Source organism: Hemiscyllium ocellatum, chromosome 3, assembly GCF_020745735.1.
Source record: "Hemiscyllium ocellatum isolate sHemOce1 chromosome 3, sHemOce1.pat.X.cur, whole genome shotgun sequence".
Taxonomy (NCBI): domain Eukaryota; kingdom Metazoa; phylum Chordata; class Chondrichthyes; order Orectolobiformes; family Hemiscylliidae; genus Hemiscyllium; species Hemiscyllium ocellatum.
In genome coordinates, this window is record NC_083403.1 from 129,901,381 (window position 1) to 129,915,306 (window position 13,926).

The following is a 13,926-nucleotide window of genomic DNA, read 5'->3' on the forward strand; positions in this document are numbered from 1 at the left end:
GCAGAAACTAATGAAGGTTTCAAAAATAAATTCCCCCAGTTTCAGTGGTATACAGATACCGACACCCACTCAGCAAAGTTCAATAAGCAGAACAGATGGCTTATATATTTGCACTCTCACCTGTTGCTATTTGCTCATTGGCTCTCACCAGTTATGTCATTAGGACTTGAAAGAAGGTCACATCAACCACATTCCTGTCAGACCTGTAACATTATCATCAATGGAGACACTGAGCAGAAAGTTTCTTACAGTCACACAAAACAAATCAACATCAATCATAATTTGGAGATGCCGGTGTTGGACTGGGGTGTACAAAGTTAAAAATCACACAACACCAGGTTATAGGCCAACAGGTTTAATTGGAAGCACACCAGCTTTTGGAGCGACGCTCCTTCATCAGAGCGTCGTTCCAAAAGCTAATGTGCTTCTAATTAAACCTGCGAGTAAAAAGTGAGGTCTGCAGATGATGGAGATCAGAGCTGAAAATGTGTTGCTGGTTAAAGCACAGCAGGTCAGGCAGCATCCAAGGAACAGGAAATTCGACGTTTCGGGCCAGAGCCCTTCATCAGGAATGAGGAGAGGGTGCCAGGCCTGATGAAGGGCTCTGGCCCGAAACGTCGAATTTCCTGTTCCTTGAATGCTGCCTGACCTGCTGTGCTTTAACCAGCAACACATTTTCAGTTCCAATTAAACCTGTTGGACTATAACCTGGCAACATCAATCAGAAAGCTTGAAGCTTCAAAAATTTAAAACACTATTAGAATTTCCAATCAATACCAGTAACTTTCTGACACAAACCAATAAAACAGAATTTGACTCAGATCTATCTGAAACATTAACTTTTCTTTTAAGCTTTCCCTTTATAAGTGTTACTTGAAATATCCTGGAGGAAGAATTGTTCTGGTCCATCCAAACAAAGGCAGTTTTGCAATTCTTTCTCTGATTTTTATTAAATCTGTTTTCTGGAGAAGCTGGACAAAACTGTATTTATCATTTTAATTCAAATATCTATAAGGAGGTAGAGCTGTGCCTTCTCCTTAACTTCTGTCAGTATCCACAATAATGCCCCTTTGATAATGGTGCTGATTAGGAGTAGCTGAGATGAAAGAACACTGATTGTCTAAGGCATGACAATGTGTAACTTAGAAGTGACAGTGTCCCTACCAAGTTGATGCTTTTGTTTTTTTCTGTCATGGAGGTCATTTTAAAGTAAATTTTGAAATAAATTTGGCAGGTTGCTGCAGTGAATCTTCTAACAAAGATTGCAGGAGCAGGGAATTGATAATTGAAGGGATACTAAACAGAATAAACTGCTCTGTCCTCAATTGTATTTTTTTACCACCACACCCAGCCAGGTGTTTATTCCATCATTAATTGATTTGTAATCTTGAAGTGATGGAATAAAGTTGAAGTATAAAGGAAATAATTATATCCAACCTATATATCCCAAGGTTGATAAAGGATCTCTGTTAAATTAACTTTTATCTTTGAATTGATTAGTCAAATATTAACTGACCTGAATGATCCTGCAGTCATCCTCAATACAATAATACAGTTCTATATTACATAATGGTTTTTCTTGAGACAATACAATCTATAAGTAACAATTTTTTTAATGCAGTATGTTGAACTAAAACTACAAAGATTCCCTTTGTACTTGTTGCTGCCAGTATTACAATCTGCATGGGACACAAATAAATGAGCACTGGATTGTCAAATAACCCAATTACTCTGGAAATTATATGCAGTTCAGAAAACTTGATTAAGGATTGCTGGCATGGAAACAGTATCCTCTTGCTAAAAGCAAAATTATCAGGACATGCAAACCGCAGTTTGACCCCTGCAAACTGTTGTATTATGAAACAGATCGGAAATATAAGTTTGAATCTTGCCTAAGCTTTAATTTAAAAAAAAATTTAAACATTGGAAATCTTAAGTGAGCAGGAAATGAACATTGGGTCAATTAGCATCTGAAAATGGCCCTTTGTTTTGCATTCTGAAAAGCTTACAACATTTTCTGATTTTATTGAAATTTGCAATGTAGCTTCACATAGCAGTCAATTCAAATTGACACTCAGTGATAATTTTCAGTTTAAAATAATGGAGAATAGTAACTTATGCTGTTTGTGATTTTTTTTTGCCTGGTAAGAGTGGATGTTTCATTCTGTTGCAGTGAGAAATTCTGGCAGGTGAGGTGGGAGTGGGAAGGAACCTAGAAATTGTCAGAAACATGGAACTCAGGTTTGTTTTAATGCAAACCCCATCAGCTTTTCATTCTGTTTCCAAGTTATCAGTTTGAAGGCCAATGAGACACCCACAGGTGGGAAGCATTGGAGCCAGTACCTGATGATTGGGGAATCAAAGATCATGTGTTGAAAGGGGAAGAACTGCATTGGTAATTGGGATGGAGGGAAAGATAATTTGAACAGTTTTTCAGAAGTCTTAGCTGAACTTCAATGTGTAAATCAGTCACTTCTGAGAAAGGGGGTAGTTTAGGACTGTTAAGAAAGAGGTTGCCTGGGGACAGAGGTTTGTTGAACATTTCCAGTCCAGAAGAGTTTGGTTAAATCCCCGAAGGGATTATGTGAAGCTGAGACTCCATTATATGATGAACCAAGGAAGAGGCTGTCAGATTCCCAAGACTGGGAAGTGAAGCCACGCCTTAATCAAACCCTATGTGTGACAGAGAAGGGAATTCTGTCTGTTGTTTGAGTACTATAATGGGAGTCTGTTTGGATGATGGGATTGTATTTTTACTATTGGTTTTGAAATTTTTAAATGTAGACTATATGTAGATTGCTTGAATGCTTCTATTTTATCTTAATTTCAACTCTTTTATTATTAAATCCACATCTGCAGTGTTGCTTGTTTGTGTTTCAATAAAAGGCCATCCTGTTAAAAGCAAAAAGAATAAACAACATACAATCTAATGATGCAGGTCTTAGTCTAAGATCTGACTTGAGGAGAAAGTGAGGTCTGCAGATGCTGGAGATAAGAGCTGAAAATGTGTTGCTGGAAAAGTGCAGCAGGTCAGGCAGCATCCAAGGACCAGGAAATTTGATGTTTCGGGCATAAGCCCTTCATCAGGAATGAGGAAAGTGTGTCCAGCAGGCTAAGAAAAAAAGTAGGGAGGAGGAACTTGGGGGAGGGTTGATGGAGATGTGATAGGTGGAAGGAGGTCAAGGTGAGGGTGATAGGCCGGAGTGGGGTGGGGGCGGAGAGGTCAGGAAGAAGATTGCAGGTTAGGAGGGTGGTGCTGAGTTCAAGGGAATCGACTGAGACAAGGTGGGGGGAGGGGAAATGAGGAAACTGGAGAAATCTGAGTTCATCCCTTGTGGTTGGAGGGTTCCCAGGCGGAAGATGAGGCGCTCTTCCTCTAACCGTCGTGTTGTTATGTTCTGGCGATGGAGGAGTCCAAGGACCTGCATGTCCTTGGTGGAGTGGGAGGGGGAGTTAAAGTGTTGAGCCACGGGGTGGTTGGGTTGGTTGGTCCGGGTGTCCCAGAGGTGTTCTCTGAAGTGTTCCACAAGTAGGCAGCCTGTCTCCCGAATATAGAGGAGGTCACATCGGGTGCAGCGGATGCAATAGATGATGTGTGTGGAGGTGCACGTGAATTTGTGGCGGGTATGGAAGGATCTCTTGGGGCCTTGGAGAGAAGTAAGGGAGGAGGTGTGGGCGCAAGTTTTGCATTTCTTGCGGTTGCAGGGGAAGGTGCCGGGAGTGGAGGTTGGGTTGATGTGGGGGTGTGGACCTGATGAGGGAGTCACGGAGGGAATGGTCTTTTCGGAACGCTGATAGAGGAGGGGAGGGAAATATATCCCTGGTGGTGGGATCCGTTTGGAGGTGGCAGAAATGATGGCGGATGATACTCTGTATACGGAGATTGGTGGGGTGGTAGGTGAGAACCTGTGGGGTTCTGTCCTGGTGGCGGTTGGAGGGGTGGAGCTCAAGGGCGGAGGAGCAGGAAGTGGAGGAGATGCAGTGGAGGGCATCGTTGATCACGTCTGGAGGGATTCTGCAGTCCTTGAAGAAGGAGGCCATCTGGGCTGTACGGTATTGGAACTGGTCCTCCTGGGAGCAGATGCGGCGGAGACAAAGGAATTGGGAATATGGGATGGCGTTTTCACAGGGGGCAGGGTGGGAGGAAGTGTAGTCTAGGTAGCTGTGGGAGTCAGTCGGTTTATAGTAGATGTCTGTGTTGATTCGGTCGTCCGAGATAGAAATGGAAAGGTCTAGGATGGGGAGGGAGGAGTCTGAGACGGTCCAGGTGAATTTGAGGTCGGGGTGGAAGGTGTTGGTAAAGTGGATGAACTGTTCAACTTCCTCGTGGGAGCACGAGGCAGCGCCGATACAGTCATCGATGTAGCAGAGGAAAAGCGGAGGGGGGTGGTGCCAGTGTAGTTGCGGGGTTCCATATGTTTGTCATAGATGTCCGTGGTTAGTTGGTCACTGGAGATGGAGATGGAGAGGTCCAGAAAGTGGAGAAAAATGTCCAAGACGATCCAGGTGATTTTGAGGTTAGGGTGAAAGGTGTCAATGAAGTTAATGAACTGTTCAACTTCCTCATGAAAGCATGAGGAAGCACTGATACAGTCGCAGAGGAAAAGTTGGGAGATGGTGCTAGTGTAGATGCGAAAGGTGGACTGTTCCACGTACCCGAAAAAGAGGCAGGCATAGCCGGGGCCCATCGCATGCCCGTGGCCACCTCTTTGGTTTGGAGGAAATGGGAGGTTTGGAAGGAGAAGTTGTTATGGGTGAGGACCAGTTTAGCCAGGTGGATGAGGGTGTCAGTGGAAAGGTACTGGTTGGGATGGTGTGAGAGGAAGAAATGGAGAGCTTGCAGGCTTCTGTCATGGCAGATAGATGTGTACAGGGACTGGATGTCCATGGTGAAGATAAGGAGTATGGCTTTGGGGAAACAAAAGCCTTGGAAGAGGTGAAGGGTGTGAATGGTATCCTGAACATAGGTGGGGAGTTCCAGGACTAAGGGGGACAGGACGGTGTCAAGATATGCAGAGATGAGTTCAGTGGGACTGGAGCAGGCTGAGACAATGCGTTGACCAGGAAAGTCGGGCTTGTGAATCTTTGGTGGGAGGTAGAATCGGGTGCTGCAAGGTTCACGGACGATGAGGTTGGAGTCTGTGGATGGGAGATCCCCAGAGGTGACAAAGTTGTGGATGGTCTGGGAGATGATGGTTTGGTGAGATCATGGTCAAGGGGGCAGTAGGAGGATGTGTCTGCGAATTGGCAACTGGCCAGAAGTTGAGGTAACAAGCAGTCTGTAGGAAAGTAAACAACTTCTGAGGCCTTGCTTTTTTTTAAGTTGGAAAAATAGAAGCGTGTGGTTGAATTCCCACAGAAACAAGAATTTTAGGTTAGTTTTCAACAGCTGCTGTTGGTGTCTTGAAGAAAAAGCAATTCTTTCCCTCTTTCCGTTACAGCCAAAATCTGGGGGTTCTCTACCTACTGCAGGAGTTGCATGTGAGTCAATCTGAGTCTGAATTTGCCCTTTCTCAAGGGTGGGTCCATGGGACGTTTCAATATTGGAACAGTTAATTAGTAATTGTTACCGTATCTATTATTCTGTTAAGTTTTCCAGTAGAGTTAAGTTGTTCCAATTCCTTCTTTCATTTGTTGTATTTTAACTAGTGTTTGAATAAATTGTGTTTTGCTTAATGTTGAGTGGTTGCTTCAAATTGTATCTTGTACACAGTAGTGCACATTTGTCTTTAAAATAAGAAAAGGTTAGGCTCTAGGCTACCTTCTTAATTTATTTTGAGGGGGTTTGATCTGGTCCATAACATATCTTACTGTCGCTGGAAGGACAATACCAAGTATCTGCATTGTAATTACCATGGGAGACTGGTTAGCAAGGTTAGATCTCACAGGATACAGAGAGAACTAGCCATTTGGATACAGAGCTAGCTCAAAGGTAGAAAACAGAGGATGGTGGTGGAGGGTTGTTTTTCAGACTGGAGGCCCGTGACCAGTGGAGTGCCACAAGGATCGGTGCTGGGTCCACTACTTTTCATTATTTATATAAATGATTTGGATGCAAGCATAAGAGATATAGTTAATACGTTTGCAGATGACACCAAAATTGGAGGTGTGGTGGATAGCGAAGAAAGTTACCTCAGATTACAACAGGATCTTGATCAGATGGGCCAAAGGGCTGAGAATTGGCAGATAGGGTTTAATTCAGATAAATTTGAGGTGCTGCATTTGGGAAAGCAAACCTTAGCAGGACTTATACGTTTAATGGTAAGGTCCTCAGGAGCGTTGCTGAACAAAAAGACCTTGGAGTGCAGGTTCATAGCTCCTTGAAAGTGGAGTCACAGGTAGACAGGATAGTGAAGAAGGCATTTGGTATGCTTTCCTTTATTGGTCAGGGTTGGGAGGTCATGTTGCGGCTGTACAGGACATTGATTGGGCCATTGTTGGAATATTGTGTGCAATTCTGGTCTCCTTCCTACCAGAAGGAAGTTGTGAAACTTGAAAGGGTTCAGAAAAGATTTACAAGGATGTTTCCAGGGTTGGAGGATTTGAACTACAGGGAGAGGCTGAAGATGTGGGGCTGTTTTCCCTGGAGTGTCGGAGGCTGTGGGGTGACCTTATAGAAGTCTACAAAATTATGAGTGGCATGGATAGGATAAATAGACAAATTTTCCCTGGGGTTGGGGAATCCAGAACCAGAAGGCATAGGTTTAGGGTGAGAGGGGTAAGATATAAAAGAGACCTAAGGGGCAACTTTTTCATGCAGAGGGTAGTACGTGTATGGAATGAGCTGCCAGAGGAAGTGGTGGAGGCTGGTACAATTGCAACATTTAAAAGGCATCTGGATGGGAATATGAATAGGAAGGATTTGGAGGGATATGGGCCGGGTGCTGGCAGGTGGGACTAGATTGGGTTGGGATATCTGGTCGGCATGGATGGGTTTGATCGAAGGGTCTGTTTCCATGCTGTCCATCTCTATGACTCTTCAGCAACACATTATCAGCCCCAGAGGACATTGTGCTGTGGGCTTTGCCAGTTAACATCTTTAAGTTGTAATGAAGCCATACATAAACTGTGCTAGTTTAAACTGAGTGGAGAAGTTTCTGTGCTGATCAGTGTTGGCTCCTTGCATGTGTAATAAAGATACCACTCGAATATAGCAACTGGACTCTGAGTATTGAAATTTTATAACAGCACATTTTGCAAACCTTTCCAACCCATTATTTGGGAGATATGATTCTGTTTTACTCATTTTAGATTTCTGCATTTCTCTTACAATCATTGGTTAAAATTAGTCAGGATAGTTTGCCATAAAACTAAAGTAGGCTAAGAAATAGAAAGCAGAGTCTTGTATAAAATTACAATATTAAAAAATTCTGCTGTTCAATACAATTGTTTTACTTCACTAATCGAAAAAGAGTCAAACATACTTGTTTCTACCATGCAATTCCTATATTTCAACAATGGTTCAGTGCAAACACTGAAAAGATGTCAAAAGTTTGTAGTTTGAAAATGGGGACAGGAAATAATTGCTGCAAGGCCATAGTTAAGTATTGATGGAAGGTCAAGACAATGCTATGAACTCAATGTTATTTGCGTCAGCATTTCTAACAGCATAAAGCAGTTCCGTACGACATAGGACAAAAAAACATTTCTTATGTGATAGCACTGAACAAAGGGTCATGTCACTCATTAATATTAATAACTTAATTTACATGCATTTGCAGCATGCTTTGGACCTGAAGCCAGAACTCTGACTGAATAACGGGAATAATTCCTTAAACTTAAAGGGGCTGTTCCTGTGCCAACACCAAACAAGCCCAAGAGAAGTGGAAAAGCTGTTAGGAAACCCAGGATGTGAATCTCAATTTGTGTTGAGATTTTAATTTAAATTTGGTTTCAATGGCAAAATCAATGACGAGCTTCTGGTTCAGTGACATGAGGGGACACAGTGTGGGCTGGTTCATCAGCGTAAATGATTTTCAATTATGTTGCTATTGATGGCTTCCTGGTCTCCTGTATAATGTTTTTCCAGATAAGCCTCAAATCCTTACCACTTTGAGTTAGAGGCCTGCAATTTTCTGAAAGGATGGTATCATGCCAACTTTTGGCATAAAATATCTACAAATCCAGGCTGGATGAGTTCTGCTTGATTTCACACTCCTAATTGTTGACTCAATCAAATATTGAAAACTATCGATTACAGTCATTAAAACCTTCTTCCTTTAGAACTAATGGACTGAGGATTTTCAATCATGATTATATTTTAATGCAGATCTTTCATTTTCAGTCACAGACTGAAAAGATTCACAGTCACAGTCCTCCCCATTGTTCATCTATTTAGGTTTTCAGCAACGCAGAAGAAATCTTTCAATCATTTGCTGACAAAAACAAAAGTATCTGGATGATTTCTTAGCTGAATTTTGCATCGAGATCATTTTTTTATTAAAACAACTTGAATTTAAAAGGTATTTTCATAACTGCAGGATGTCCCAAAGTGCTTTCATGCCAATGGCACACTTTACTGGTAGAATTATTACCACCTGATGAAGGAGCAGCGCTCTGAAAGTCGGTGCTTCCAATTAAACCTGTTGGACTATAACCTGGTGTTGTGTGATTATTAACTTTGTACACCCCAGTCCAACACCGCCATCTCCAAATCATATAGTATAGAGTTACTATAGTATGACAAGTATATACTTGTTACTAGTCTTTTTAGGAGAATAATGAATGTCGGGCATCTTTGAAACTGACTGCTTAGCAATTTTTAAAAATATTGTTAGTTTTGTTTATAATTTATCTCCAGTTGCTGATGTCTGAATGGATTGTGTGATATTCTAATGTGCCACAGAGTAACAGAGTGTGTACAAACTGCATGACGATGCACTCCATTGTATTGAAAATCTGTCCTTCTATCAGTCTATAATAATGTGCTGCAGAATCCCTGTACTGCATCTGAACTGGGAATCAAGATATGGCATCTGCTTGCTGGGCTGTTTAATGTACCTCATTAATGCTACTTAGCAACAGTAAAATATAAAGAAATTTGTATAAGCGAACAAAATGGTGAAAATATTCAACAGCTCAAGCAGCAGCTGTGGAGAGAATATTCTAATAAAATGTTACGAACTTTAAACAATATCCTGTTCCTCTCTTCCCAGCTGCTGTCAAAACTGCTATTTCCATTATTTTCTTTTCCTATTTTGGATTTCCAGCATCACTGTGTTTGTGTTTTTATCTATAACAATTAACACAGTCTGGCTTTCAATAAAACCTTTGTGGTTTCCTTTAAAAGTAAAACAGCTTTGATATTTTATGTTAATTGCCACCTCCCACAGGAAGTGTCTCACACTGCTGATAGCTAAATAAAGATGAACTTTGCAGGACTGGCAGTGCAAAAGGAAATCTTTCTCATCAGGGCTTCCCAATTGTGGCAATCCTCATGAAGCCTGAAGCAGGGGGATCATTTTAACACAACCCACACCCGACTTGAAAATGACGGAATTTGGTGCTATGCTGGTTTATAGCCACTTATTTTCTTGCTGTCCATTGGTCATTAAAAAGTAAGGTAGAGCAATGCACAGGAAAACAAGCTTACATATATTTACACTAACAAGAGAGTCACAGCCAGCTACTCGTGGTAGCTACGAGATAAGAAGCTCGGAAGCCTCATTTTTTAAGCACTTCTCCCTGAATCACCTTATGAAGGATGTTGAGGGAAAAACATTTCATGCTTTGTTATTGTTTCTTCCAATAATTTGCAGACCAGCTGAGTGAGAAGTGCTGCCTGTGTCAATCCAAGCTTCAGGGATACTCAGGCATTTCCTATCAACCCACTGCTTTGCAGTCCACCTGCACACAGCATAATAAAGGCTGCAGAACTTGAATTCAAAGGTGGCCAGGTAATCAGAGGCTTAGAGAGAAGATTGCATTCAATATCTTGGCACTTGATATGAAATACAACTAAACTAATATCTTTTAAAAAATGAATTACTGGTACTTATATTGATTATCTATACTAAAAGACTTGTTTTTTTAAAAAAAAGTAATATTCCAAAATACTGTTTGTTAGAGGAAACAATCAAGCTGCTGATGTGGTGGTTGCTGAGCTGGTAATTCTGGGTGTTAATTGCTTTTCTGAACGATTGGTGGCACAGAATGATATGGCTGCATGGAGAGGAGAGGTAAAGAAATAGATTGGAAAATAAAGAGCACTATTATGTATTGGCCTAAATAAAATTTTAAAACTCAATATATGCAATCGCCAATTTGTCTCTCCCCAGCTGCGGAAATCTTTACAACAAAAAAAAATTCTTTATTCTATTTCTACCACTCTCTCTCTCTTGAATGATACAGTTCTTCGAGCGAGTAGAAACTTCATTGATCGCTTAAGATGAGTGCTGATGGTTTATTCTACATGGAAGATAGCTAACTATGACATTATCCTTATTAATCCCACAATGTTGAGTTTCTGAGCTAAGGTCTATGAGCAGCCATTAGAAAATTGGAAATTTTCTCTGGTTAATATTGTTCTGCAGAGTGAGGTAATTAAATCTGGAAGTTTGAGCTTCAATAATCCATAAATATATCAGTAAATTTGCATTTCTGTATTAATTATAACTCATTTTATTTTCTGGAGCAATCTACACAAGTCCCTCACTATCACTGACTTGCCATATTTTAATGCATATTCTACAGTCTTGATTATGTATTGTTCAGATGCCAATTGTGGTGCCTTTCCAATGAGCACTGCCGTCTTGTCAAAGTTCAATTTAGCACATTTCGAGTAATAATCCCAACTGTGATTTCTTCATTCATGGGTTGTGGGCGTCACTAGCTGGACCAGCATTTATTGCCCAGCCCTAATTACCCAGAGGACAGTTCAGAGCCAGCTACATTGTCATGGGTCTGGAGCCACGTGTGGGCCAGACCAGGTGAGGGTTTTAGATTTCCTTCCCTAAAGGACATTAGTGAACCAGATGGGTTTTTCTCTAATGGTTATTAGACTCTTAACTCCAGATTATTATTGAATTCAAATTCCACCATTGTGGGATTTGAACCCAGGTGCCCAGAACACTACCTGGACGGTCTAGTGATAATACCAATAGGCCATCATTCTCCCCCAGGAATAATGTGCACTGTCTTTGCAGAAGGGAAATGTTACGGGTACTATGTGAATGAATAACTTGAGAGATCCCAAATGGAGTCACATCTCATGAATTTCCTTCTGGTGTGCAGTGCTACTTAGACAGGTCTAAGTCTCAGCTTGTTCAAAGCTGCAAATGTGTTGCTGGTCAAAGCACAGCAGGTTAGGCAGCATCTCAGGAATAGAGAATTCGACGTTTCGAGCATGAGCCCTTCATCAGGAATAAGAGAGAGAGAGCCAAGCAGGCTGAGATAAAAGGTAGGGAGGAGGGACTAGGGGGAGGGGCGATGGAGGTGGGATAGGTGGAAGGAGGTCAAGGCGAGGGTGATAGGCCGGAGTGGGGTGGGGGCGGAGAGGTCAGGAAGAGGATTGCAGGTTAGGAGGGCGGTGCTGAGTTGAGGGAACCGACTGAGACAAGGTGGGGGGAGGGGAAATGAGGAAGCTGGAGAAATCTGAATTCATACCTTGTGGTTGGAGGGTTCCCAGGCGGAAGATGAGGCGCTCCTCCTCCAGCCGTCGTGTAGTTGTGTTCTGCCGGTGGAGGAGTCCAAGGACCTGCATGTCCTTGGTGGAGTGGGAGGGGGAGTTAAAGTGTTGAGCCATGGGGTGATTGGGTTGGTTGGTTCGGGCGGCCCAGAGGTGTTCTCTGAAGCGTTCCGCAAGTAAGCGGCCTGTCTCACCAATATAGAGGAGGCCACATCGGGTGCAGCGGATGCAATAGATGATGTGTGTGGAGGTACAGGTGAACTTGTGGCGGATATGGAAGGATCCCTTGGGGCCTTGGAGGGAAGTGAGTGTGGAGGTGTGGGCGCAAGTTTTACATTTCCTGCGGTTGCAGGGGAAGGTGCCGGGGGTGGAGGTTGGGTTGGTGGGGGGTGTGGATCTGACAAGGGAGTCACGAAGGGAGTGGTCCTTGCGGAACGCTGATAGGGGAGGGGAGGGAAATATATCCTTGGTGGTGGGGTCCGTTTGGAGGTGGCGGAAATGGCGGCGGATAATACGTTATATGCGCAGGTTGGTGGGGTGGTAGGTGAGAACCAGTGGGGTTCTGTCTTGGTGGCGGTTGGAGGAGCGGGGCTCAAGGGCGGAGGAGCGGGAAGTGGAGGAGATGCGGTGGAGGGCATCGTCGATCACGTCTGGGGGGAATCTGCGGTCCTTGAAGAAGGAGGCCATCTGGGTTGTGCGGTGTTGGAATTGGTCCTCCTGGGAGCAGATGCGGCGGAGACGAAGGAATTGGGAATATGGGATGGCGTTTTTACAGGGGGCAGGGTGGGAGGAGGTGTAGTCCAGGTAGCTGTGGGAGTCAGTCGGTTTATAATAGATGTCTGTGTTGAGTCGGTCGCCCGAGATAGAAATGGAAAGGTCTAGGAAGGGGAGGGAGGAGTCTGAGACAGTCCAGGTGAATTTGAGGTCGGGATGGAAGGTGTTAGTAAAGTTGATGAACTGTTCAACCTCCTCGTGGGAGCACGAGGCAGCGCCGATACAGTCATCGATGTAGCGGAGGAAAAGGTGGGGGGTGGTGCCAGCTTGTTCAAAGAATGATCCCACAAGCAGAATTGAGTTAAAGACCGGTTGGTCTTCTTGTTGGTGTTTGTCATGGATGACTGTTGGTGAAAACCTTAGGTGGACAGAAGCTCTTCCACACATAGATCTTTGGAAACTTTTTAAATTACCAGAACAGACAGCAGCATCCTCGGTTACACAGAAACCTCCAACAGCAAGCGGCAATGGTGAGGGAGCATGTCTAGCAGAGGAGTTTGATCAGTTGTGCCAGGATCTTCAAGAGCAGATGGCAATGATGAGGGAGAGCTGCTGAACAGACCTGCACTGGGAAAAAAGGTGTACTCGGGAGAAAGATGGCTGTTGGGAAGAACGAGCAAAGACAAAAGGTTCCTCAACTGAATGGAAACCACAAGCTTCATTCAGTGTAAATATTGTGAATACTTCCCTGCTAAATCTTAATTTACCTTCATGCCTGTTAGAAAATTCATGAGATGTGACTCTACTTGTGATGTCTTGAGGTAATCATTCACTTAGTATCTTTAACATTTCCCTTCCCCAGAGACAGTGAGCACTATTCCTCATTAAGATTATCACTTGCAATGGACTAAATTGAACTTCTAAGAAATTGTAGTGCAGCACTATACTATTTGGAAAATTTATTACCGGGGCAGTCAGGCCAACAAAAGTGCACCATAGCTGGCATTGAAGCTTCTGTGCTGGACACAAGTAAATATTCCATAATATTCCATAAATAATATGTAATCAAGACTATAGAATGTACATTAAAATGTGGCAAGTCAGTAATTACTATGGGCTTATGTGAATAAAGAATCCTTGCTTCATGATCTCTGTGGCCTACTGCATGTCCAAGTCTCATGCTTCCTCTTTATAGTACATCATAAAGGTTTGCTAGTGCTCTTTGGGAGGGTTTAAACTAACTCCGCGGGGGCATGGGAACCAGGACTGTAGCTTTAGGGTACAGGACCTTGAGTGTAGGGAGGTTAGGAATAATGCAGCGATCTCTAAGGAGGGTGCCTGTAACCAGAAAGGTGGATTGAAGTGTGTATACTTCAATGCCAGAAGTATAAGGAATAAGGTAGGTGAACTTGCAGCGTGGGTTGGTACCTGGGACTTCGATGTTGTGGCCATTACAGAGACGTGGGTAGAACAGGGACAAGAATGGCTGTTGCACGTTCCAGGGTTCAAATGTTTTAGTAGGATCAGACATGGGGGTAAAAAAGGGGGAGGCGTGGCATTACTTGTCAAAGACAGTATCACAGCAG